The 24,478-nt window shown below is 43.5% G+C and overlaps 29 non-coding genes across 29 annotated transcripts; 23 read left to right on the top strand and 6 right to left on the bottom strand.

The window, feature by feature from the left end:
* The first annotated feature begins 324 nt into the window (after window positions 1-324).
* TRNAT-CGU (transfer RNA threonine (anticodon CGU)) lies at window positions 325-396 on the top strand. Its single transcript has one exon. It is a non-coding gene; the product is annotated as a tRNA-Thr (tRNA).
* A 1,488-nt stretch (window positions 397-1,884) lies between these two features.
* TRNAI-UAU (transfer RNA isoleucine (anticodon UAU)) lies at window positions 1,885-1,979 on the bottom strand. Its single transcript has 2 exons — window positions 1,942-1,979; window positions 1,885-1,920 (listed from the first exon to the last, which is right to left on the bottom strand). It is a non-coding gene; the product is annotated as a tRNA-Ile (tRNA).
* A 480-nt stretch (window positions 1,980-2,459) lies between these two features.
* On the top strand, window positions 2,460-2,536 carry TRNAS-GCU (transfer RNA serine (anticodon GCU)). Its single transcript has one exon. It is a non-coding gene; the product is annotated as a tRNA-Ser (tRNA).
* A 465-nt stretch (window positions 2,537-3,001) lies between these two features.
* On the top strand, window positions 3,002-3,073 carry TRNAT-UGU (transfer RNA threonine (anticodon UGU)). The gene has a single exon. It is a non-coding gene; the product is annotated as a tRNA-Thr (tRNA).
* Window positions 3,074-3,760: 687 nt separating this feature from the next.
* On the top strand, window positions 3,761-3,842 carry TRNAS-GCU (transfer RNA serine (anticodon GCU)). The gene has a single exon. It is a non-coding gene; the product is annotated as a tRNA-Ser (tRNA).
* A 546-nt stretch (window positions 3,843-4,388) lies between these two features.
* TRNAT-CGU (transfer RNA threonine (anticodon CGU)) lies at window positions 4,389-4,460 on the top strand. The gene has a single exon. It is a non-coding gene; the product is annotated as a tRNA-Thr (tRNA).
* Window positions 4,461-5,948: 1,488 nt separating this feature from the next.
* TRNAI-UAU (transfer RNA isoleucine (anticodon UAU)) lies at window positions 5,949-6,043 on the bottom strand. The gene is made up of 2 exons: window positions 6,006-6,043; window positions 5,949-5,984 (listed from the first exon to the last, which is right to left on the bottom strand). It is a non-coding gene; the product is annotated as a tRNA-Ile (tRNA).
* A 1,022-nt stretch (window positions 6,044-7,065) lies between these two features.
* Window positions 7,066-7,137, top strand: TRNAI-UAU (transfer RNA isoleucine (anticodon UAU)). The gene has a single exon. It is a non-coding gene; the product is annotated as a tRNA-Ile (tRNA).
* Window positions 7,138-7,824: 687 nt separating this feature from the next.
* Window positions 7,825-7,906, top strand: TRNAS-GCU (transfer RNA serine (anticodon GCU)). The gene has a single exon. It is a non-coding gene; the product is annotated as a tRNA-Ser (tRNA).
* A 546-nt stretch (window positions 7,907-8,452) lies between these two features.
* On the top strand, window positions 8,453-8,524 carry TRNAT-CGU (transfer RNA threonine (anticodon CGU)). The gene has a single exon. It is a non-coding gene; the product is annotated as a tRNA-Thr (tRNA).
* A 1,509-nt stretch (window positions 8,525-10,033) lies between these two features.
* On the bottom strand, window positions 10,034-10,128 carry TRNAI-UAU (transfer RNA isoleucine (anticodon UAU)). The gene is made up of 2 exons: window positions 10,091-10,128; window positions 10,034-10,069 (listed from the first exon to the last, which is right to left on the bottom strand). It is a non-coding gene; the product is annotated as a tRNA-Ile (tRNA).
* A 480-nt stretch (window positions 10,129-10,608) lies between these two features.
* TRNAS-GCU (transfer RNA serine (anticodon GCU)) lies at window positions 10,609-10,685 on the top strand. Its single transcript has one exon. It is a non-coding gene; the product is annotated as a tRNA-Ser (tRNA).
* Window positions 10,686-11,150: 465 nt separating this feature from the next.
* TRNAT-UGU (transfer RNA threonine (anticodon UGU)) lies at window positions 11,151-11,222 on the top strand. Its single transcript has one exon. It is a non-coding gene; the product is annotated as a tRNA-Thr (tRNA).
* A 687-nt stretch (window positions 11,223-11,909) lies between these two features.
* TRNAS-GCU (transfer RNA serine (anticodon GCU)) lies at window positions 11,910-11,991 on the top strand. Its single transcript has one exon. It is a non-coding gene; the product is annotated as a tRNA-Ser (tRNA).
* Window positions 11,992-12,537: 546 nt separating this feature from the next.
* Window positions 12,538-12,609, top strand: TRNAT-CGU (transfer RNA threonine (anticodon CGU)). Its single transcript has one exon. It is a non-coding gene; the product is annotated as a tRNA-Thr (tRNA).
* A 1,488-nt stretch (window positions 12,610-14,097) lies between these two features.
* TRNAI-UAU (transfer RNA isoleucine (anticodon UAU)) lies at window positions 14,098-14,192 on the bottom strand. Its single transcript has 2 exons — window positions 14,155-14,192; window positions 14,098-14,133 (listed from the first exon to the last, which is right to left on the bottom strand). It is a non-coding gene; the product is annotated as a tRNA-Ile (tRNA).
* A 480-nt stretch (window positions 14,193-14,672) lies between these two features.
* Window positions 14,673-14,749, top strand: TRNAS-GCU (transfer RNA serine (anticodon GCU)). The gene has a single exon. It is a non-coding gene; the product is annotated as a tRNA-Ser (tRNA).
* A 464-nt stretch (window positions 14,750-15,213) lies between these two features.
* Window positions 15,214-15,286, top strand: TRNAT-UGU (transfer RNA threonine (anticodon UGU)). Its single transcript has one exon. It is a non-coding gene; the product is annotated as a tRNA-Thr (tRNA).
* A 687-nt stretch (window positions 15,287-15,973) lies between these two features.
* On the top strand, window positions 15,974-16,055 carry TRNAS-GCU (transfer RNA serine (anticodon GCU)). Its single transcript has one exon. It is a non-coding gene; the product is annotated as a tRNA-Ser (tRNA).
* A 546-nt stretch (window positions 16,056-16,601) lies between these two features.
* TRNAT-CGU (transfer RNA threonine (anticodon CGU)) lies at window positions 16,602-16,673 on the top strand. Its single transcript has one exon. It is a non-coding gene; the product is annotated as a tRNA-Thr (tRNA).
* A 1,488-nt stretch (window positions 16,674-18,161) lies between these two features.
* On the bottom strand, window positions 18,162-18,256 carry TRNAI-UAU (transfer RNA isoleucine (anticodon UAU)). Its single transcript has 2 exons — window positions 18,219-18,256; window positions 18,162-18,197 (listed from the first exon to the last, which is right to left on the bottom strand). It is a non-coding gene; the product is annotated as a tRNA-Ile (tRNA).
* A 480-nt stretch (window positions 18,257-18,736) lies between these two features.
* TRNAS-GCU (transfer RNA serine (anticodon GCU)) lies at window positions 18,737-18,813 on the top strand. The gene has a single exon. It is a non-coding gene; the product is annotated as a tRNA-Ser (tRNA).
* A 465-nt stretch (window positions 18,814-19,278) lies between these two features.
* TRNAT-UGU (transfer RNA threonine (anticodon UGU)) lies at window positions 19,279-19,350 on the top strand. Its single transcript has one exon. It is a non-coding gene; the product is annotated as a tRNA-Thr (tRNA).
* Window positions 19,351-20,037: 687 nt separating this feature from the next.
* On the top strand, window positions 20,038-20,119 carry TRNAS-GCU (transfer RNA serine (anticodon GCU)). Its single transcript has one exon. It is a non-coding gene; the product is annotated as a tRNA-Ser (tRNA).
* A 546-nt stretch (window positions 20,120-20,665) lies between these two features.
* On the top strand, window positions 20,666-20,737 carry TRNAT-CGU (transfer RNA threonine (anticodon CGU)). The gene has a single exon. It is a non-coding gene; the product is annotated as a tRNA-Thr (tRNA).
* A 1,488-nt stretch (window positions 20,738-22,225) lies between these two features.
* TRNAI-UAU (transfer RNA isoleucine (anticodon UAU)) lies at window positions 22,226-22,320 on the bottom strand. The gene is made up of 2 exons: window positions 22,283-22,320; window positions 22,226-22,261 (listed from the first exon to the last, which is right to left on the bottom strand). It is a non-coding gene; the product is annotated as a tRNA-Ile (tRNA).
* Window positions 22,321-22,800: 480 nt separating this feature from the next.
* TRNAS-GCU (transfer RNA serine (anticodon GCU)) lies at window positions 22,801-22,877 on the top strand. Its single transcript has one exon. It is a non-coding gene; the product is annotated as a tRNA-Ser (tRNA).
* Window positions 22,878-23,342: 465 nt separating this feature from the next.
* On the top strand, window positions 23,343-23,414 carry TRNAT-UGU (transfer RNA threonine (anticodon UGU)). The gene has a single exon. It is a non-coding gene; the product is annotated as a tRNA-Thr (tRNA).
* Window positions 23,415-24,101: 687 nt separating this feature from the next.
* TRNAS-GCU (transfer RNA serine (anticodon GCU)) lies at window positions 24,102-24,183 on the top strand. The gene has a single exon. It is a non-coding gene; the product is annotated as a tRNA-Ser (tRNA).
* Window positions 24,184-24,478: the final 295 nt, after the last annotated feature.

Here is a 24,478-nt window from a genome sequence, read left to right as displayed (position 1 = left end):
AATTCTTTTTTCTTTTAGTTGTCTGCCTTTTACATGTTCCTTTTGCCATCATTCTGACCTGCTATCTAAACTCATGAACCTGTTCAGCATCCTACTCAATACATACATACCCGTAAAAGTACATACTCAAACGCATACCGACAATGTATCACCAACATAAGCACACACGCTTTCGCAAATCAGATGTATGATGACGTACTGAACACATGCAGAGATATACAGCCATTTTTACACAACCAGAAATTCATATACCTGGAGATCTACCTAGGTAAAACCCATGGTTTCTTTGCACTTTCTGTTGTTGGCTGTGAGCAAGCAGCAGGTGGCCTTGTAGCTCAGTGGCAGAGCACTGGTCTCGTAAACCAGGGGTCATGAGTTCAAACCTCATCAGGGCCTCGGGCGGATTATTTTCAAAAAGCACGGGGAAGAGAAGCCAGAGTTGCACCATCTACAGAGAACCTTTTATGACGGGATGCATCCTCATAATTGAAGTCTTCCACAGAAGGAGTGAAATAGAGTTCGAGAGGAAGGCCTAATGTTTTCAGGCAAAGACTGACAAAAACCTTGCAATGTCGCATGTAGCTGCTTTGGTGAAAAGACTGTTCAAGTTCACAATGCAACGGAGGGGTGTTCCCCATCTCCATACAATCATCTCTTTGATAATGTAAACGTGCCAGGCGTGTTGAAAGACAAAGACAGACACAACCGCACATACCAGTTGAAGAAAGACAGCCAGCAAACACATTTGTATAGAGGTAAGCAAGCCTCAATTAGAGATGTGAGTCCCTCCGTTTCTGCGGGAGTCCACAAGTTTAATAAAAAATGAACACATATCTTTCATGTTCTAATGATTACCAATCTTTCTGATTAGCTCTGCATAGCTCCAATGGCTATGTGTGTGTGTGTGTGTGTATGTGCCCGTGTGTGTAGGGGAAGGGGTCGGTAGATGTGTTCACGCAGAGCAAGTTGCATACATCGCCAACAGCCATTCTCTCCTGCTCCTGTGCATCCAGTTCGGAAGCGAACCCACCCAATTGTTCTATATGTCTGCTACCCTGACCGCATTCACACATCATTGGCTATTAGTATGCAGCTTGTGGGCGCTGTCAATGGGATATAAGCACCATTCCCCATGTCTGCAATAGCTAGACCAGATTCTGAGGTATAATGAGCAGGGGTCCAGGCACTTCGCCTGACAAACGCCGGGCTTAGCCCTGCCGGGCCTAGCCCTGAGGGGCCTAACTGGGCATGGCCCTGTGTAAGGTAGGGTGAGCAGGGGACCACTTGCAACTAACCTTCGGCACCAATCAGGCATGGAGAGGTCTGTGCAAATGCCCAGCCCTTTAGCAATCTCGATCTGCAAAACCTTCAACTCCTAATTCTCATGGCTCCCAGAAGCCCTAGCCCATATGCAAATGAGGCGAGTTCCTATCAGCATCCTTGTTCTGCTTGATTTTATCAAAGTGACTGCCTGATTAGTGAAAGGGTATTTATTCTCAGAGGTTTGCTTCAAAGGCGATAATGCAGTAAATAGACAACATTATTCTTTGTAAGTTGATATTGTCTCCTGGATCCTACTCCAGTAACCCTTTTTCTACCTTTACAAATGTCTTCCGTAAGTGGTGCTCAGCAGAAAATGGAGTATAATAACAGTTGACATTTTTTATTTTCTGTTCTATTTTCAAAAACCCTCCGTAGCTGTATTTAAAGCGCAAACACCCCATAAATAACTTGCAATGAGTATTCCATGTCTAAAAGGCAGAGGAGCTGTCATACAACATTAACTGACAATCAAGGAAACCTTGAGGTGAACCAAAAAATGTCCAGAACATTTATTGGTTCAATAATTCAGTTTTGAGGTGAATTAGTAAAAAGTTCCAAAGTTGCTCCAGGTGAGGCTTGAACTCACAACCTCGGCATTGCTCACTGCATGTACTGCTGTATAAGTACCGCGCGCTAACCGATTGCGCCACTGGAGCTGCTGTGTTTTGGTTTTCGACATGAAACTACACCCACAAACACACACACAAGTGTACAAAAGCACCCACAAGCTCTGGCATTGTCTTTTTAGCTGACACCAAATTATGGGTGCCTTGTAGTGCCCATATTGTGCCACTGGAGCTTACCTTTTAGCCTGATATACACTTTGCCACTGATGTTCAGCCAATGGTGCAGTCAAATGTCCCTTCTACATTTTTGTCATGCTGCAGGCAGTGCCACTGGAGCCAGCATGATGCTCTTCCTCATATTCAACACGTGTCAATTGAAACACCTCCCAATGTCATCTTGGCGATGCCTATAAACACCCCAGGACTTTGATGAATTTTTCTCAACAGCAAGTGAGGCAGTTTTCCTGCAAACGGCTGGATGTACCTCAACAAGGAACGCATTGTGGTTCTATTTTGAAGATGTTTGTGTTATTACCTGTAAAGACTTGAATGCCTAACATAATCCCTGTAGACAAGGTGGCCGAGTGGTTAAGGCGATGGACTGCTAATCTACTGTACACGCGTGGTTTCGAATCCCACCTTTGTCGATTTTAACTTTTGAAATCTTTTTTAAACATCTGCATTGCTCTAAGCACCATTGCCATTGGCTTTCAAAGAACATACAGACAAAAGTGAAAATATGCATGTTAGTTGATTAAGAAGGACACAAACAAGGTTGTCGTGTTACTGGCAGGAATGCAATCTGCTGTGCTTGACTACCCTTTGAGCCAGAATCCGGATAGAAATTTAAAAAAGCAAAGGTAATATCCATATTGTCTCTCTGCTGCCATGTACATGTTTTTTTCAACTTTCACGCATCACATCTCCTCATTAGTCACCCTAAAATTGCACGGAATACGCACAAATTAGCTGCTCCTCAAAAAATCGGCCAGAAAAAAACAGGTCAAATCACAATCATATACATACATTCTCACACACCCTTCAAATATGTCTACCCAGTAAACATCATGTTGTGTGCTCGTTGTGTTGCTGTTATGCGTCGTAACCTGAGGGGCTCTGTAGCTCAGTGGCAGAGCACTGGTCTTGTAAACCAGGGGTCGTGAGTTCGATCCTCATCAGGGCCTCCAAATGGTAATTTTCTTGAACATTGTTGAATAGGAACTGATATTGCACATTGTACCTGTGCAACCTTTTACCAATGGATTCGGGCCTATAACAAAGCCACAAGCGCAAGGTGTCTGAATAGTCTGTGGGGAAGGTCGGCTTTCTGGACCTAATTTCTTCAAGAAAAAGACCTTGATAATCTTGTGATGACAGATGCAGATGATCACGGTGAAGCCCTTACTCTATTGAACAGTACAGCGGTTCTGGGTTGCACGCCTTTCTCTATTTTCAGGGACGTTGATGTGGCAAAATTTAATTGGAAAAGGGTTATTGCCATCACTCACTATTTAAATTCAATGACATCACAGGAAGCAGCAGCATCTGAACTTTGATCTTGGCTGGAAACGTTGAATGATGCCAAACACTGGGAAACTGGAGCTTGCGTTATGCTGGTTTTACTACTAATGGTGTGCCATACGGAAGCTCAAGCACCTTCCTCTGGATTAGTGTTGTGAACCCTCCAGGAGCTCTTGTTATATTTTTCTGAACTTCAACTTGATGTGTTTATCTATCAATGGCCGGGTAAGGAAGAACGAGTCAACGATCTTGTTTCTATTATGACAAACATGATCTATTTTTCACTGACTTTGCACCACCATTGTTTTATCTCTTCTTTAAGCATGGGACTCGAGCACCGTTCCCAAACAGACGAGGTGGCCGAGTGGTTAAGGCGATGGACTGCTAATCCATTGTGCTCTGCACGCGTGGGTTCGAATCCCACCTTCGTTGTATTTTTTCTTTATAGTCTGCATTTAAACATAGACCAAAGTCTTTCAACCTCCCTGTGAAAGACAGGAATGAGTACAGATATGGAAATAGAGATGTAAAAATAAGTTCATTGGTGCAGGCGGAGAATGAAATTAGTCAAAGACTTTCCTCGTAGGTTTCCATTCTTTACTATTATAGGAGCCAAAATCAGCGCAGTTAGTAAACTCCCAAGCTTACATCCCAAATTCTTTTTTCTTTTAGTTGTCTGCCTTTTACATGTTCCTTTTGCCATCATTCTGACCTGCTATCTAAACTCATGAACCTGTTCAGCATCCTACTCAATACATACATACCCGTAAAAGTACATACTCAAACGCATACCGACAATGTATCACCAACATAAGCACACACGCTTTCGCAAATCAGATGTATGATGACGTACTGAACACATGCAGAGATATACAGCCATTTTTACACAACCAGAAATTCATATACCTGGAGATCTACCTAGGTAAAACCCATGGTTTCTTTGCACTTTCTGTTGTTGGCTGTGAGCAAGCAGCAGGTGGCCTTGTAGCTCAGTGGCAGAGCACTGGTCTCGTAAACCAGGGGTCATGAGTTCAAACCTCATCAGGGCCTCGGGCGGATTATTTTCAAAAAGCACGGGGAAGAGAAGCCAGAGTTGCACCATCTACAGAGAACCTTTTATGACGGGATGCATCCTCATAATTGAAGTCTTCCACAGAAGGAGTGAAATAGAGTTCGAGAGGAAGGCCTAATGTTTTCAGGCAAAGACTGACAAAAACCTTGCAATGTCGCATGTAGCTGCTTTGGTGAAAAGACTGTTCAAGTTCACAATGCAACGGAGGGGTGTTCCCCATCTCCATACAATCATCTCTTTGATAATGTAAACGTGCCAGGCGTGTTGAAAGACAAAGACAGACACAACCGCACATACCAGTTGAAGAAAGACAGCCAGCAAACACATTTGTATAGAGGTAAGCAAGCCTCAATTAGAGATGTGAGTCCCTCCGTTTCTGCGGGAGTCCACAAGTTTAATAAAAAATGAACACATATCTTTCATGTTCTAATGATTACCAATCTTTCTGATTAGCTCTGCATAGCTCCAATGGCTATGTGTGTGTGTGTGTGTGTATGTGCCCGTGTGTGTAGGGGAAGGGGTCGGTAGATGTGTTCACGCAGAGCAAGTTGCATACATCGCCAACAGCCATTCTCTCCTGCTCCTGTGCATCCAGTTCGGAAGCGAACCCACCCAATTGTTCTATATGTCTGCTACCCTGACCGCATTCACACATCATTGGCTATTAGTATGCAGCTTGTGGGCGCTGTCAATGGGATATAAGCACCATTCCCCATGTCTGCAATAGCTAGACCAGATTCTGAGGTATGATGAGCAGGGGTCCAGGCACTTCGCCTGACGAACGCCGGGCTTAGCCCTGCCGGGCCTAGCCCTGAGGGGCCTAACTGGGCATGGCCCTTTGTAAGGTAGGGTGAGCAGGGGACCACTTGCAACTAACCTTCGGCACCAATCAGGCATGGAGAGGTCTGTGCAAATGCCCAGCCCTTTAGCAATCTCGATCTGCAAAACCTTCAACTCCTAATTCTCATGGCTCCCAGAAGCCCTAGCCCATATGCAAATGAGGCGAGTTCCTATCAGCATCCTTGTTCTGCTTGATTTTATCAAAGTGACTGCCTGATTAGTGAAAGGGTATTTATTCTCAGAGGTTTGCTTCAAAGGCGATAATGCAGTAAATAGACAACATTATTCTTTGTAAGTTGATATTGTCTCCTGGATCCTACTCCAGTAACCCTTTTTCTACCTTTACAAATGTCTTCCGTAAGTGGTGCTCAGCAGAAAATGGAGTATAATAACAGTTGACATTTTTTATTTTCTGTTCTATTTTCAAAAACCCTCCGTAGCTGTATTTAAAGCGCAAACACCCCATAAATAACTTGCAATGAGTATTCCATGTCTAAAAGGCAGAGGAGCTGTCATACAACATTAACTGACAATCAAGGAAACCTTGAGGTGAACCAAAAAATGTCCAGAACATTTATTGGTTCAATAATTCAGTTTTGAGGTGAATTAGTAAGAAGTTCCAAAGTTGCTCCAGGTGAGGCTTGAACTCACAACCTCGGCATTGCTCACTGCATGTACTGCTGTATAAGTACCGCGCGCTAACCGATTGCGCCACTGGAGCTGCTGTGTTTTGGTTTTCGACATGAAACTACACCCACAAACACACACACAAGTGTACAAAAGCACCCACAAGCTCTGGCATTGTCTTTTTAGCTGACACCAAATTATGGGTGCCTTGTAGTGCCCATATTGTGCCACTGGAGCTTACCTTTTAGCCTGATATACACTTTGCCACTGATGTTCAGCCAATGGTGCAGTCAAATGTCCCTTCTACATTTTTGTCATGCTGCAGGCAGTGCCACTGGAGCCAGCATGATGCTCTTCCTCATATTCAACACGTGTCAATTGAAACACCTCCCAATGTCATCTTGGCGATGCCTATAAACACCCCAGGACTTTGATGAATTTTTCTCAACAGCAAGCGAGGCAGTTTTCCTGCAAACGGCTGGATGTACCTCAACAAGGAACGCATTGTGGTTCTATTTTGAAGATGTTTGTGTTATTACCTGTAAAGACTTGAATGCCTAACGTAATCCCTGTAGACAAGGTGGCCGAGTGGTTAAGGCGATGGACTGCTAATCTACTGTACACGAGTGGTTTCGAATCCCACCTTTGTCGATTTTAACTTTTGAAATCTTTTTTAAACATCTGCATTGCTCTAAGCACCATTGCCATTGGCTTTCAAAGAACATACAGACAAAAGTGAAAATATGCATGTTAGTTGATTAAGAAGGACACAAACAAGGTTGTCGTGTTACTGGCAGGAATGCAATCTGCTGTGCTTGACTACCCTTTGAGCCAGAATCCGGATAGAAATTTAAAAAAGCAAAGGTAATATCCATATTGTCTCTCTGCTGCCATGTACATGTTTTTTTCAACTTTCACGCATCACATCTCCTCATTAGTCACCCTAAAATTGCACGGAATACGCACAAATTAGCTGCTCCTCAAAAAATCGGCCAGAAAAAAACAGGTCAAATCACAATCATATACATACATTCTCACACACCCTTCAAATATGTCTACCCAGTAAACATCATGTTGTGTGCTCGTTGTGTTGCTGTTATGCGTCGTAACCTGAGGGGCTCTGTAGCTCAGTGGCAGAGCACTGGTCTTATAAACCAGGGGTCGTGAGTTCGATCCTCATCAGGGCCTCCAAATGGTAATTTTCTTGAACATTGTTGAATAGGAACTGATATTGCACATTGTACCTGTGCAACCTTTTACCAATGGATTCGGGCCTATAACAAAGCCACAAGCGCAAGGTGTCTGAATAGTCTGTGGGGAAGGTCGGCTTTCTGGACCTAATTTCTTCAAGAAAAAGACCTTGATAATCTTGTGATGACAGATGCAGATGATCACGGTGAAGCCCTTACTCTATTGAACAGTACAGCGGTTCTGGGTTGCACGCCTTTCTCTATTTTCAGGGACGTTGATGTGGCAAAATTTAATTGGAAAAGGGTTATTGCCATCACTCACTATTTAAATTCAATGACATCACAGGAAGCAGCAGCATCTGAACTTTGATCTTGGCTGGAAACGTTGAATGATGCCAAACACTGGGAAACTGGAGCTTGCGTTATGCTGGTTTTACTACTAATGGTGTGCCATACGGAAGCTCAAGCACCTTCCTCTGGATTAGTGTTGTGAACCCTCCAGGAGATCTTGTTATATTTTTCTGAACTTCAACTTGATGTGTTTATCTGTCAATGGCCGGGTAAGGAAGAACGAGTCAACGATCTTGTTTCTATTATGACAAACATGATCTATTTTTCACTGACTTTGCACCACCATTGTTTTATCTCTTCTTTAAGCATGGGACTCGAGCACCGTTCCCAAACAGACGAGGTGGCTGAGTGGTTAAGGCGATGGACTGCTAATCCATTGTGCTCTGCACGCGTGGGTTCGAATCCCACCTTCGTCGTATTTTTTCTTTATAGTCTGCATTTAAACATAGACCAAAGTCTTTCAACCTCCCTGTGAAAGACAGGAATGAGTACAGATATGGAAATAGAGATGTAAAAATAAGTTCATTGGTGCAGGCGGAGAATGAAATTAGTCAAAGACTTTCCTCGTAGGTTTCCATTCTTTACTATTATAGGAGCCAAAATCAGCGCAGTTAGTAAACTCCCAAGCTTACATCCCAAATTCTTTTTTCTTTTAGTTGTCTGCCTTTTACATGTTCCTTTTGCCATCATTCTGACCTGCTATCTAAACTCATGAACCTGTTCAGCATCCTACTCAATACATACATACCCGTAAAAGTACATACTCAAACGCATACCGACAATGTATCACCAACATAAGCACACACGCTTTCGCAAATCAGATGTATGATGACGTACTGAACACATGCAGAGATATACAGCCATTTTTACACAACCAGAAATTCATATACCTGGAGATCTACCTAGGTAAAACCCATGGTTTCTTTGCACTTTCTGTTGTTGGCTGTGAGCAAGCAGCAGGTGGCCTTGTAGCTCAGTGGCAGAGCACTGGTCTCGTAAACCAGGGGTCATGAGTTCAAACCTCATCAGGGCCTCGGGCGGATTATTTTCAAAAAGCACGGGGAAGAGAAGCCAGAGTTGCACCATCTACAGAGAACCTTTTATGACGGGATGCATCCTCATAATTGAAGTCTTCCACAGAAGGAGTGAAATAGAGTTCGAGAGGAAGGCCTAATGTTTTCAGGCAAAGACTGACAAAAACCTTGCAATGTCGCATGTAGCTGCTTTGGTGAAAAGACTGTTCAAGTTCACAATGCAACGGAGGGGTGTTCCCCATCTCCATACAATCATCTCTTTGATAATGTAAACGTGCCAGGTGTGTTGAAAGACAAAGACAGACACAACCGCACATACCAGTTGAAGAAAGACAGCCAGCAAACACATTTGTATAGAGGTAAGCAAGCCTCAATTAGAGATGTGAGTCCCTCCGTTTCTGCGGGAGTCCACAAGTTTAATAAAAAATGAACACATATCTTTCATGTTCTAATGATTACCAATCTTTCTGATTAGCTCTGCATAGCTCCAATGGCTATGTGTGTGTGTGAATGTGTATGTGCCCGTGTGTGTAGGGGAAGGGGTCGGTAGATGTGTTCACGCAGAGCAAGTTGCATACATCGCCAACAGCCATTCTCTCCTGCTCCTGTGCATCCAGTTCGGAAGCGAACCCACCCAATTGTTCTATATGTCTGCTACCCTGACCGCATTCACACATCATTGGCTATTAGTATGCAGCTTGTGGGCGCTGTCAATGGGATATAAGCACCATTCCCCATGTCTGCAATAGCTAGACCAGATTCTGAGGTATGATGAGCAGGGGTCCAGGCACTTCGCCTGACGAACGCCTGACAAACGCCGGGTTTAGCCCTGCCGGGCCCTGAGGGGCCTAGCCCTGAGGGGCCTAACTGGGCATGGCCCTGTGTAAGGTAGGGTGAGCAGGGGACCACTTGCAACTAACCTTCGGCACCAATCAGGCATGGAGAGGTCTGTGCAAATGCCCAGCCCTTTAGCAATCTCGATCTGCAAAACCTTCAACTCCTAATTCTCATGGCTCCCAGAAGCCCTAGCCCATATGCAAATGAGGCGAGTTCCTATCAGCATCCTTGTTCTGCTTGATTTTATCAAAGTGACTGCCTGATTAGTGAAAGGGTATTTATTCTCAGAGGTTTGCTTCAAAGGCGATAATGCAGTAAATAGACAACATTATTCTTTGTAAGTTGATATTGTCTCCTGGATCCTACTCCAGTAACCCTTTTTCTACCTTTACAAATGTCTTCCGTAAGTGGTGCTCAGCAGAAAATGGAGTATAATAACAGTTGACATTTTTTATTTTCTGTTCTATTTTCAAAAACCCTCCGTAGCTGTATTTAAAGCGCAAACACCCCATAAATAACTTGCAATGAGTATTCCATGTCTAAAAGGCAGAGGAGCTGTCATACAACATTAACTGACAATCAAGGAAACCTTGAGGTGAACCAAAAAATGTCCAGAACATTTATTGGTTCAATAATTCAGTTTTGAGGTGAATTAGTAAAAAGTTCCAAAGTTGCTCCAGGTGAGGCTTGAACTCACAACCTCGGCATTGCTCACTGCATGTACTGCTGTATAAGTACCGCGCGCTAACCGATTGCGCCACTGGAGCTGCTGTGTTTTGGTTTTCGACATGAAACTACACCCACAAACACACACACAAGTGTACAAAAGCACCCACAAGCTCTGGCATTGTCTTTTTAGCTGACACCAAATTATGGGTGCCTTGTAGTGCCCATATTGTGCCACTGGAGCTTACCTTTTAGCCTGATATACACTTTGCCACTGATGTTCAGCCAATGGTGCAGTCAAATGTCCCTTCTACATTTTTGTCATGCTGCAGGCAGTGCCACTGGAGCCAGCATGATGCTCTTCCTCATATTCAACACGTGTCAATTGAAACACCTCCCAATGTCATCTTGGCGATGCCTATAAACACCCCAGGACTTTGATGAATTTTTCTCAACAGCAAGTGAGGCAGTTTTCCTGCAAACGGCTGGATGTACCTCAACAAGGAACGCATTGTGGTTCTATTTTGAAGATGTTTGTGTTATTACCTGTAAAGACTTGAATGCCTAACATAATCCCTGTAGACGAGGTGGCCGAGTGGTTAAGGCGATGGACTGCTAATCTACTGTACACGCGTGGTTTCGAATCCCACCTTTGTCGATTTTAACTTTTGAAATCTTTTTTAAACATCTGCATTGCTCTAAGCACCATTGCCATTGGCTTTCAAAGAACATACAGACAAAAGTGAAAATATGCATGTTAGTTGATTAAGAAGGACACAAACAAGGTTGTCGTGTTACTGGCAGGAATGCAATCTGCTGTGCTTGACTACCCTTTGAGCCAGAATCCGGATAGAAATTTAAAAAAGCAAAGGTAATATCCATATTGTCTCTCTGCTGCCATGTACATGTTTTTTTCAACTTTCACGCATCACATCTCCTCATTAGTCACCCTAAAATTGCACGGAATACGCACAAATTAGCTGCTCCTCAAAAAATCGGCCAGAAAAAAACAGGTCAAATCACAATCATATACATACATTCTCACACACCCTTCAAATATGTCTACCCAGTAAACATCATGTTGTGTGCTCGTTGTGTTGCTGTTATGCGTCGTAACCTGAGGGGCTCTGTAGCTCAGTGGCAGAGCACTGGTCTTGTAAACCAGGGGTCGTGAGTTCGATCCTCATCAGGGCCTCCAAATGATAATTTTCTTGAACATTGTTGAATAGGAACTGATATTGCACATTGTACCTGTGCAACCTTTTACCAATGGATTCGGGCCTATAACAAAGCCACAAGCGCAAGGTGTCTGAATAGTCTGTGGGGAAGGTCGGCTTTCTGGACCTAATTTCTTCAAGAAAAAGACCTTGATAATCTTGTGATGACAGATGCAGATGATCACGGTGAAGCCCTTACTCTATTGAACAGTACAGCGGTTCTGGGTTGCACGCCTTTCTCTATTTTCAGGGACGTTGATGTGGCAAAATTTAATTGGAAAAGGGTTATTGCCATCACTCACTATTTAAATTCAATGACATCACAGGAAGCAGCAGCATCTGAACTTTGATCTTGGCTGGAAACGTTGAATGATGCCAAACACTGGGAAACTGGAGCTTGCGTTATGCTGGTTTTACTACTAATGGTGTGCCATACGGAAGCTCAAGCACCTTCCTCTGGATTAGTGTTGTGAACCCTCCAGGAGCTCTTGTTATATTTTTCTGAACTTCAACTTGATGTGTTTATCTATCAATGGCCGGGTAAGGAAGAACGAGTCAACGATCTTGTTTCTATTATGACAAACATGATCTATTTTTCACTGACTTTGCACCACCATTGTTTTATCTCTTCTTTAAGCATGGGACTCGAGCACCGTTCCCAAACAGACGAGGTGGCCGAGTGGTTAAGGCGATGGACTGCTAATCCATTGTGCTCTGCACGCGTGGGTTCGAATCCCACCTTCGTCGTATTTTTTCTTTATAGTCTGCATTTAAACATAGACCAAAGTCTTTCAACCTCCCTGTGAAAGACAGGAATGAGTACAGATATGGAAATAGAGATGTAAAAATAAGTTCATTGGTGCAGGCGGAGAATGAAATTAGTCAAAGACTTTCCTCGTAGGTTTCCATTCTTTACTATTATAGGAGCCAAAATCAGCGCAGTTAGTAAACTCCCAAGCTTACATCCCAAATTCTTTTTTCTTTTAGTTGTCTGCCTTTTACATGTTCCTTTTGCCATCATTCTGACCTGCTATCTAAACTCATGAACCTGTTCAGCATCCTACTCAATACATACATACCCGTAAAAGTACATACTCAAACGCATACCGACAATGTATCACCAACATAAGCACACACGCTTTCGCAAATCAGATGTATGATGACGTACTGAACACATGCAGAGATATACAGCCATTTTTACACAACCAGAAATTCATATACCTGGAGATCTACCTAGGTAAAACCCATGGTTTCTTTGCACTTTCTGTTGTTGGCTGTGAGCAAGCAGCAGGTGGCCCTGTAGCTCAGTGGCAGAGCACTGGTCTCGTAAACCAGGGGTCATGAGTTCAAACCTCATCAGGGCCTCGGGCGGATTATTTTCAAAAAGCACGGGGAAGAGAAGCCAGAGTTGCACCATCTACAGAGAACCTTTTATGACGGGATGCATCCTCATAATTGAAGTCTTCCACAGAAGGAGTGAAATAGAGTTCGAGAGGAAGGCCTAATGTTTTCAGGCAAAGACTGACAAAAACCTTGCAATGTCGCATGTAGCTGCTTTGGTGAAAAGACTGTTCAAGTTCACAATGCAACGGAGGGGTGTTCCCCATCTCCATACAATCATCTCTTTGATAATGTAAACGTGCCAGGCGTGTTGAAAGACAAAGACAGACACAACCGCACATACCAGTTGAAGAAAGACAGCCAGCAAACACATTTGTATAGAGGTAAGCAAGCCTCAATTAGAGATGTGAGTCCCTCCGTTTCTGCGGGAGTCCACAAATTTAATAAAAAATGAACACATATCTTTCATGTTCTAATGATTACCAATCTTTCTGATTAGCTCTGCATAGCTCCAATGGCTATGTGTGTGTGTGTGTGTGTATGTGCCCGTGTGTGTAGGGGAAGGGGTCGGTAGATGTGTTCACGCAGAGCAAGTTGCATACATCGCCAACAGCCATTCTCTCCTGCTCCTGTGCATCCAGTTCGGAAGCGAACCCACCCAATTGTTCTATATGTCTGCTACCCTGACCGCATTCACACATCATTGGCTATTAGTATGCAGCTTGTGGGCGCTGTCAATGGGATATAAGCACCATTCCCCATGTCTGCAATAGCTAGACCAGATTCTGAGGTATGATGAGCAGGGGTCCAGGCACTTCGCCTGACGAACGCCGGGCTTAGCCCTGCCGGGCCTAGCCCTGAGGGGCCTAACTGGGCATGGCCCTGTGTAAGGTAGGGTGAGCAGGGGACCACTTGCAACTAACCTTCGGCACCAATCAGGCATGGAGAGGTCTGTGCAAATGCCCAGCCCTTTAGCAATCTCGATCTGCAAAACCTTCAACTCCTAATTCTCATGGCTCCCAGAAGCCCTAGCCCATATGCAAATGAGGCGAGTTCCTATCAGCATCCTTGTTCTGCTTGATTTTATCAAAGTGACTGCCTGATTAGTGAAAGGGTATTTATTCTCAGAGGTTTGCTTCAAAGGCGATAATGCAGTAAATAGACAACATTATTCTTTGTAAGTTGATATTGTCTCCTGGATCCTACTCCAGTAACCCTTTTTCTACCTTTACAAATGTCTTCCGTAAGTGGTGCTCAGCAGAAAATGGAGTATAATAACAGTTGACATTTTTTATTTTCTGTTCTATTTTCAAAAACCCTCCGTAGCTGTATTTAAAGCGCAAACACCCCATAAATAACTTGCAATGAGTATTCCATGTCTAAAAGGCAGAGGAGCTGTCATACAACATTAACTGACAATCAAGGAAACCTTGAGGTGAACCAAAAAATGTCCAGAACATTTATTGGTTCAATAATTCAGTTTTGAGGTGAATTAGTAAAAAGTTCCAAAGTTGCTCCAGGTGAGGCTTGAACTCACAACCTCGGCATTGCTCACTGCATGTACTGCTGTATAAGTACCGCGCGCTAACCGATTGCGCCACTGGAGCTGCTGTGTTTTGGTTTTCGACATGAAACTACACCCACAAACACACACACAAGTGTACAAAAGCACCCACAAGCTCTGGCATTGTCTTTTTAGCTGACACCAAATTATGGGTGCCTTGTAGTGCCCATATTGTGCCACTGGAGCTTACCTTTTAGCCTGATACACACTTTGCCACTGATGTTCAGCCAATGGTGCAGTCAAATGTCCCTTCTACATTTTTGTCATGCTGCAGGCAGTGCCACTGGAGCCAGCATGATGCTCTTCCTCATATTCAACACGTGTCAATTGAAACACCTCCCAATGTCATCTTGGCGATGCCTATAAACACCCCAGGACTTTGATGAATTTTTCTCAACAGCAAGTGAGGCAGTTTTCCTGCAAACGGCTGGATGTACCTCAACAAGGAACGCATTGTGGTTCTATTTTGAAGATGTTTGTGTTATTACCTGTAAAGACTTGAATGCCTAACATAATCCCTGTAGACGAGGTGGCCGAGTGGTTAAGGCGATGGACTGCTAATCTACTGTACACGCGTGGTTTCGAATCCCACCTTTGTCGATTTTAACTTTTGAAATCTTTTTTAAACATCTGCATTGCTCTAAGCACCATTGCCATTGGCTTTCAAAGAACATACAGACAAAAGTGAAAATATGCATGTTAGTTGATTAAGAAGGACACAAACAAGGTTGTCGTGTTACTGGCAGGAATGCAATCTGCTGTGCTTGACTACCCTTTGAGCCAGAATCCGGATAGAAATTTAAAAAAGCAAAGGTAATATCCATATTGTCTCTCTGCTGCCATGTACATGTTTTTTTCAACTTTCACGCATCACATCTCCTCATTAGTCACCCTAAAATTGCACGGAATACGCACAAATTAGCTGCTCCTCAAAAAATCGGCCAGAAAAAAACAGGTCAAATCACAATCATATACATACATTCTCACACACCCTTCAAATATGTCTACCCAGTAAACATCATGTTGTGTGCTCGTTGTGTTGCTGTTATGCGTCGTAACCTGAGGGGCTCTGTAGCTCAGTGGCAGAGCACTGGTCTTGTAAACCAGGGGTCGTGAGTTCGATCCTCATCAGGCCCTCCAAATGGTAATTTTCTTGAACATTGTTGAATAGGAACTGATATTGCACATTGTACCTGTGCAACCTTTTACCAATGGATTCGGGCCTATAACAAAGCCACAAGCGCAAGGTGTCTGAATAGTCTGTGGGGAAGGTCGGCTTTCTGGACCTAATTTCTTCAAGAAAAAGACCTTGATAATCTTGTGATGACAGATGCAGATGATCACGGTGAAGCCCTTACTCTATTGAACAGTACAGCGGTTCTGGGTTGCACGCCTTTCTCTATTTTCAGGGACGTTGATGTGGCAAAATTTAATTGGAAAAGGGTTATTGCCATCACTCACTATTTAAATTCAATGACATCACAGGAAGCAGCAGCATCTGAACTTTGATCTTGGCTGGAAACGTTGAATGATGCCAAACACTGGGAAACTGGAGCTTGCGTTATGCTGGTTTTACTACTAATGGTGTGCCATACGGAAGCTCAAGCACCTTCCTCTGGATTAGTGTTGTGAACCCTCCAGGAGCTCTTGTTATATTTTTCTGAACTTCAACTTGATGTGTTTATCTATCAATGGCCGGGTAAGGAAGAACGAGTCAACGATCTTGTTTCTATTATGACAAACATGATCTATTTTTCACTGACTTTGCACCACCATTGTTTTATCTCTTCTTTAAGCATGGGACTCGAGCACCGTTCCCAAACAGACGAGGTGGCCGAGTGGTTAAGGCGATGGACTGCTAATCCATTGTGCTCTGCACGCGTGGGTTCGAATCCCACCTTCGTCGTATTTTTTCTTTATAGTCTGCATTTAAACATAGACCAAAGTCTTTCAACCTCCCTGTGAAAGACAGGAATGAGTACAGATATGGAAATAGAGATGTAAAAATAAGTTCATTGGTGCAGGCGGAGAATGAAATTAGTCAAAGACTTTCCTCGTAGGTTTCCATTCTTTACTATTATAGGAGCCAAAATCAGCGCAGTTAGTAAATTCCCAAGCTTACATCCCAAATTCTTTTTTCTTTTAGTTGTCTGCCTTTTACATGTTCCTTTTGCCATCATTCTGACCTGCTATCTAAACTCATGAACCTGTTCAGCATCCTACTCAATACATACATACCCGTAAAAGTACATACTCAAACGCATACCGACAATGTATCACCAACATAAGCACACACGCTTTCGCAAATCAGATGTATGATGACGTACTGAACACATGCAGAGATATACAGCCATTTTTACACAACCAGAAATTCATATACCTGGAGATCTACCTAGGTAAAACCCATGGTTTCTTTGCACTTTCTGTTGTTGGCTGTGAGCAAGCAGCAGGTGGCCTTGTAGCTCAGTGGCAGAGCACTGGTCTCGTAAACCAGGGGTCATGAGTTCAAACCTCATCAGGGCCTCGGGCGGATTATTTTCAAAAAGCACGGGGAAGAGAAGCCAGAGTTGCACCATCTTCAGAGAACCTTTTATGACGGGATGCATCCTCATAATTGAAGTCTTCCACAGAAGGAGTGAAATAGAGTTCGAGAGGAAGGCCTAATGTTTTCAGGCAAAGACTGACAAAAACCTTGCAATGTCGCATGTAGCTACTTTGGTGAAAAGACTGTTCAAGTTCACAATGCAACGGAGGGGTGTTCCCCATCTCCATACAATCATCTCTTTGATAATGTAAACGTGCCAGGCGTGTTGAAAGACAAAGACAGACACAACCGCACATACCAGTTGAAGAAAGACAGCCAGCAAACACATTTGTATAGAGGTAAGCAAGCCTCAATTAGAGATGTGAGTCCCTCCGTTTCTGCGGGAGTCCACAAGTTTAATAAAAAATGAACACATATCTTTCATGTTCTAATGATTACCAATCTTTCTGATTAGCTCTGCATAGCTCCAATGGCTATGTGTGTGTGTGTGTGTGTATGTGCCCGTGTGTGTAGGGGAAGGGGTCGGTAGATGTGTTCACGCAGAGCAAGTTGCATACATCGCCAACAGCCATTCTCTCCTGCTCCTGTGCATCCAGTTCGGAAGCGAACCCACCCAATTGTTCTATATGTCTGCTACCCTGACCGCATTCACACATCATTGGCTATTAGTATGCAGCTTGTGGGCGCTGTCAATGGGATATAAGCACCATTCCCCATGTCTGCAATAGCTAGACCAGATTCTGAGGTATAATGAGCAGGGGTCCAGGCACTTCGCCTGACAAACGCCGGGCTTAGCCCTGCCGGGCCTAGCCCTGAGGGGCCTAACTGGGCATGGCCCTGTGTAAGGTAGGGTGAGCAGGGGACCACTTGCAACTAACCTTCGGCACCAATCAGGCATGGAGAGGTCTGTGCAAATGCCCAGCCCTTTAGCAATCTCGATCTGCAAAACCTTCAACTCCTAATTCTCATGGCTCCCAGAAGCCCTAGCCCATATGCAAATGAGGCGAGTTCCTATCAGCATCCTTGTTCTGCTTGATTTTATCAAAGTGACTGCCTGATTAGTGAAAGGGTATTTATTCTCAGAGGTTTGCTTCAAAGGCGATAATGCAGTAAATAGACAACATTATTCTTTGTAAGTTGATATTGTCTCCTGGATCCTACTCCAGTAACCCTTTTTCTACCTTTACAAATGTCTTCCGTAAGTGGTGCTCAGCAGAAAATGGAGTATAATAACAGTTGACATTTTTTATTTTCTGTTCTATTTTCAAAAACCCTCCGTAGCTGTATTTAAAGCGCAAACACCCCATAAATAACTTGCAATGAGTATTCCATGTCTAAAAGGCAGAGGAGCTGTCATACAACATTAACTGACAATCAAGGAAACCTTGAGGTGAACCAAAAAATGTCCAGAACATTTATTGGTTCAATAATTCAGTTTTGAGGTGAATTAGTAAAAAGTTCCAAAGTTGCTCCAGGTGAGGCTTGAACTCACAACCTCGGCATTGCTCACTGCATGTACTGCTGTATAAGTACCACGCGCTAACCGATTGCGCCACTGGAGCTGCTGTGTTTTGGTTTTCGACATGAAACTACACCCACAAACACACACACAAGTGTACAAAAGCACCCACAAGCTCTGGCATTGTCTTTTTAGCTGACACCAAATTATGGGTGCCTTGTAGTGCCCATATTGTGCCACTGGAGCTTACCTTTTAGCCTGATATACACTTTGCCACTGATGTTCAGCCAATGGTGCAGTCAAATGTCCCTTCTACATTTTTGTCATGCTGCAGGCAGTGCCACTGGAGCCAGCATGATGCTCTTCCTCATATTCAACACGTGTCAATTGAAACACCTCCCAATGTCATCTTGGCGATGCCTATAAACACCCCAGGACTTTGATGAATTTTTCTCAACAGCAAGTGAGGCAGTTTTCCTGCAAACGGCTGGATGTACCTCAACAAGGAACGCATTGTGGTTCTATTTTGAAGATGTTTGTGTTATTACCTGTAAAGACTTGAATGCCTAACATAATCCCTGTAGACGAGGTGGCCGAGTGGTTAAGGCGATGGACTGCTAATCTACTGTACACGCGTGGTTTCGAATCCCACCTTTGTCGATTTTAACTTTTGAAATCTTTTTTAAACATCTGCATTGCTCTAAGCACCATTGCCATTGGCTTTCAAAGAACATACAGACAAAAGTGAAAATATGCATGTTAGTTGATTAAGAAGGACACAAACAAGGTTGTCGTGTTACTGGCAGGAATGCAATCTGCTGTGCTTGACTACCCTTTGAGCCAGAATCCGGATAGAAATTTAAAAAAGCAAAGGTAATATCCATATTGTCTCTCTGCTGCCATGTACATGTTTTTTTCAACTTTCACGCATCACATCTCCTCATTAGTCACCCTAAAATTGCACGGAATACGCACAAATTAGCTGCTCCTCAAAAAATCGGCCAGAAAAAAACAGGTCAAATCACAATCATATACATACATTCTCACACACCCTTCAAATATGTCTACCCAGTAAACATCATGTTGTGTGCTCGTTGTGTTGCTGTTATGCGTCGTAACCTGAGGGGCTCTGTAGCTCAGTGGCAGAGCACTGGTCTTGTAAACCAGGGGTCGTGAGTTCGATCCTCATCAGGGCCTCCAAATGGTAATTTTCTTGAACATTGTTGAATAGGAACTGATATTGCACATTGTACCTGTGCAACCTTTTACCAATGGATTCGGGCCTATAACAAAGCCACAAGCGCAAGGTGTCTGAATAGTCTGTGGGGAAGGTCGGCTTTCTGGACCTAATTTCTTCAAGAAAAAGACCTTGATAATCTTGTGATGACAGATGCAGATGATCACGGTGAAGCCCTTACTCTATTGAACGGTACAGCGGTTCTGGGTTGCACGCCTTTCTCTATTTTCAGGGACGTTGATGTGGCAAAATTTAATTGGAAAAGGGTTATTGCCATCACTCACTATTTAAATTCAATGACATCACAGGAAGCAGCAGCATCTGAACTTTGATCTTGGCTGGAAACGTTGAATGATGCCAAACACTGGGAAACTGGAGCTTGCGTTATGCTGGTTTTACTACTAATGGTGTGCCATACGGAAGCTCAAGCACCTTCCTCTGGATTAGTGTTGTGAACCCTCCAGGAGCTCTTGTTATATTTTTCTGAACTTCAACTTGATGTGTTTATCTATCAATGGCCGGGTAAGGAAGAACGAGTCAACGATCTTGTTTCTACTATGACAAACATGATCTATTTTTCACTGACTTTGCACCACCATTGTTTTATCTCTTCTTTAAGCATGGGACTCGAGCACCGTTCCCAAACAGACGAGGTGGCCGAGTGGTTAAGGCGATGGACTGCTAATCCATTGTGCTCTGCACGCGTGGGTTCGAATCCCACCTTCGTCGTATTTTTTCTTTATAGTCTGCATTTAAACATAGACCAAAGTCTTTCAACCTCCCTGTGAAAGACAGGAATGAGTACAGATATGGAAATAGAGATGTAAAAATAAGTTCATTGGTGCAGGCGGAGAATGAAATTAGTCAAAGACTTTCCTCGTAGGTTTCCATTCTTTACTATTATAGGAGCCAAAATCAGCGCAGTTAGTAAACTCCCAAGCTTACATCCCAAATTCTTTTTTCTTTTAGTTGTCTGCCTTTTACATGTTCCTTTTGCCATAATTCTGACCTGCTATCTAAACTCATGAACCTGTTCAGCATCCTACTCAATACATACATACCCGTAAAAGTACATACTCAAACGCATACCGACAATGTATCACCAACATAAGCACACACGCTTTCGCAAATCAGATGTATGATGACGTACTGAACACATGCAGAGATATACAGCCATTTTTACACAACCAGAAATTCATATACCTGGAGATCTACCTAGGTAAAACCCATGGTTTCTTTGCACTTTCTGTTGTTGGCTGTGAGCAAGCAGCAGGTGGCCTTGTAGCTCAGTGGCAGAGCACTGGTCTCGTAAACCAGGGGCCATGAGTTCAAACCTCATCAGGGCCTCGGGCGGATTATTTTCAAAAAGCACGGGGAAGAGAAGCCAGAGTTGCACCATCTACAGAGAACCTTTTATGACGGGATGCATCCTCATAATTGAAGTCTTCCACAGAAGGAGTGAAATAGAGTTCGAGAGGAAGGCCTAATGTTTTCAGGCAAAGACTGACAAAAACCTTGCAATGTCGCATGTAGCTGCTTTGGTGAAAAGACTGTTCAAGTTCACAATGCAACGGAGGGGTGTTCCCCATCTCCATACAATCATCTCTTTGATAATGTAAACGTGCCAGGCGTGTTGAAAGACAAAGACAGACACAACCGCACATACCAGTTGAAGAAAGACAGCCAGCAAACACATTTGTATAGAGGTAAGCAAGCCTCAATTAGAGATGTGAGTCCCTCCGTTTCTGCGGGAGTCCACAAGTTTAATAAAAAATGAACACATATCTTTCATGTTCTAATGATTACCAATCTTTCTGATTAGCTCTGCATAGCTCCAATGGCTATGTGTGTGTGTGTGTGTGTATGTGCCCGTGTGTGTAGGGGAAGGGGTCGGTAGATGTGTTCACGCAGAGCAAGTTGCATACATCGCCAACAGCCATTCTCTCCTGCTCCTGTGCATCCAGTTCGGAAGCGAACCCACCCAATTGTTCTATATGTCTGCTACCCTGACCGCATTCACACATCATTGGCTATTAGTATGCAGCTTGTGGGCGCTGTCAATGGGATATAAGCACCATTCCCCATGTCTGCAATAGCTAGACCAGATTCTGAGGTATAATGAGCAGGGGTCCAGGCACTTCGCCTGACAAACGCCGGGCTTAGCCCTGCCGGGCCTAGCCCTGAGGGGCCTAACTGGGCATGGCCCTGTGTAAGGTAGGGTGAGCAGGGGACCACTTGCAACTAACCTTCGGCACCAATCAGGCATGGAGAGGTCTGTGCAAATGCCCAGCCCTTTAGCAATCTCGATCTGCAAAACCTTCAACTCCTAATTCTCATGGCTCCCAGAAGCCCTAGCCCATATGCAAATGAGGCGAGTTCCTATCAGCATCCTTGTTCTGCTTGATTTTATCAAAGTGACTGCCTGATTAGTGAAAGGGTATTTATTCTCAGAGGTTTGCTTCAAAGGCGATAATGCAGTAAATAGACAACATTATTCTTTGTAAGTTGATATTGTCTCCTGGATCCTACTCCAGTAACCCTTTTTCTACCTTTACAAATGTCTTCCGTAAGTGGTGCTCAGCAGAAAATGGAGTATAATAACAGTTGACATTTTTTATTTTCTGTTCTATTTTCAAAAACCCTCCGTAGCTGTATTTAAAGCGCAAACACCCCATAAATAACTTGCAATGAGTATTCCATGTCTAAAAGGCAGAGGAGCTGTCATACAACATTAACTGACAATCAAGGAAACCTTGAGGTGAACCAAAAAATGTCCAGAACATTTATTGGTTCAATAATTCAGTTTTGAGGTGAATTAGTAAAAAGTTCCAAAGTTGCTCCAGGTGAGGCTTGAACTCACAACCTCGGCATTGCTCACTGCATGTACTGCTGTATAAGTACCGCGCGCTAACCGATTGCGCCACTGGAGCTGCTGTGTTTTGGTTTTCGACATGAAACTACACCCACAAACACACACACAAGTGTACAAAAGCACCCACAAGCTCTGGCATTGTCTTTTTAGCTGACACCAAATTATGGGTGCCTTGTAGTGCCCATATTGTGCCACTGGAGCTTACCTTTTAGCCTGATATACACTTTGCCACTGATGTTCAGCCAATGGTGCAGTCAAATGTCCCTTCTACATTTTTGTCATGCTGCAGGCAGTGCCACTGGAGCCAGCATGATGCTCTTCCTCATATTCAACACGTGTCAATTGAAACACCTCCCAATGTCATCTTGGCGATGCCTATAAACACCCCAGGACTTTGATGAATTTTTCTCAACAGCAAGTGAGGCAGTTTTCCTGCAAACGGCTGGATGTACCTCAACAAGGAACGCATTGTGGTTCTATTTTGAAGATGTTTGTGTTATTACCTGTAAAGACTTGAATGCCTAACATAATCCCTGTAGACGAGGTGGCCGAGTGGTTAAGGCGATGGACTGCTAATCTACTGTACACGCGTGGTTTCGAATCCCACCTTTGTCGATTTTAACTTTTGAAATCTTTTTTAAACATCTGCATTGCTCTAAGCACCATTGCCATTGGCTTTCAAAGAACATACAGACAAAAGTGAAAATATGCATGTTAGTTGATTAAGAAGGACACAAACAAGGTTGTCGTGTTACTGGCAGGAATGCAATCTGCTGTGCTTGACTACCCTTTGAGCCAGAATCCGGATAGAAATTTAAAAAAGCAAAGGTAATATCCATATTGTCTCTCTGCTGCCATGTACATGTTTTTTTCAACTTTCACGCATCACATCTCCTCATTAGTCACCCTAAAATTGCACGGAATACGCACAAATTAGCTGCTCCTCAAAAAATCGGCCAGAAAAAAACAGGTCAAATCACAATCATATACATACATTCTCACACACCCTTCAAATATGTCTACCCAGTAAACATCATGTTGTGTGCTCGTTGTGTTGCTGTTATGCGTCGTAACCTGAGGGGCTCTGTAGCTCAGTGGCAGAGCACTGGTCTTGTAAACCAGGGGTCGTGAGTTCGATCCTCATCAGGGCCTCCAAATGGTAATTTTCTTGAACATTGTTGAATAGGAACTGATATTGCACATTGTACCTGTGCAACCTTTTACCAATGGATTCGGGCCTATAACAAAGCCACAAGCGCAAGGTGTCTGAATAGTCTGTGGGGAAGGTCGGCTTTCTGGACCTAATTTCTTCAAGAAAAAGACCTTGATAATCTTGTGATGACAGATGCAGATGATCACGGTGAAGCCCTTACTCTATTGAACAGTACAGCGGTTCTGGGTTGCACGCCTTTCTCTATTTTCAGGGACGTTGATGTGGCAAAATTTAATTGGAAAAGGGTTATTGCCATCACTCACTATTTAAATTCAATGACATCACAGGAAGCAGCAGCATCTGAACTTTGATCTTGGCTGGAAACGTTGAATGATGCCAAACACTGGGAAACTGGAGCTTGCGTTATGCTGGTTTTACTACTAATGGTGTGCCATACGGAAGCTCAAGCACCTTCCTCTGGATTAGTGTTGTGAACCCTCCAGGAGCTCTTGTTATATTTTTCTGAACTTCAACTTGATGTGTTTATCTATCAATGGCCGGGTAAGGAAGAACGAGTCAACGATCTTGTTTCTACTATGACAAACATGATCTATTTTTCACTGACTTTGCACCACCATTGTTTTATCTCTTCTTTAAGCATGGGACTCGAGCACCGTTCCCAAACAGACGAGGTGGCCGAGTGGTTAAGGCGATGGACTGCTAATCCATTGTGCTCTGCACGCGTGGGTTCGAATCCCACCTTCGTCGTATTTTTTCTTTATAGTCTGCATTTAAACATAGACCAAAGTCTTTCAACCTCCCTGTGAAAGACAGGAATGAGTACAGATATGGAAATAGAGATGTAAAAATAAGTTCATTGGTGCAGGCGGAGAATGAAATTAGTCAAAGACTTTCCTCGTAGGTTTCCATTCTTTACTATTATAGGAGCCAAAATCAGCGCAGTTAGTAAACTCCCAAGCTTACATCCCAAATTCTTTTTTCTTTTAGTTGTCTGCCTTTTACATGTTCCTTTTGCCATCATTCTGACCTGCTATCTAAACTC

The sequence above is a fragment of the Ambystoma mexicanum genome, chromosome 13 (genome assembly GCF_040938575.1).
Source record: "Ambystoma mexicanum isolate Mex_15411 chromosome 13, UKY_AmexF1_1, whole genome shotgun sequence".
NCBI lineage: Eukaryota > Metazoa > Chordata > Amphibia > Caudata > Ambystomatidae > Ambystoma > Ambystoma mexicanum.
The sequence above is the reverse complement of the archived record's forward strand: the minus strand, read 5'-3'. Positions and strand labels throughout refer to the sequence as shown.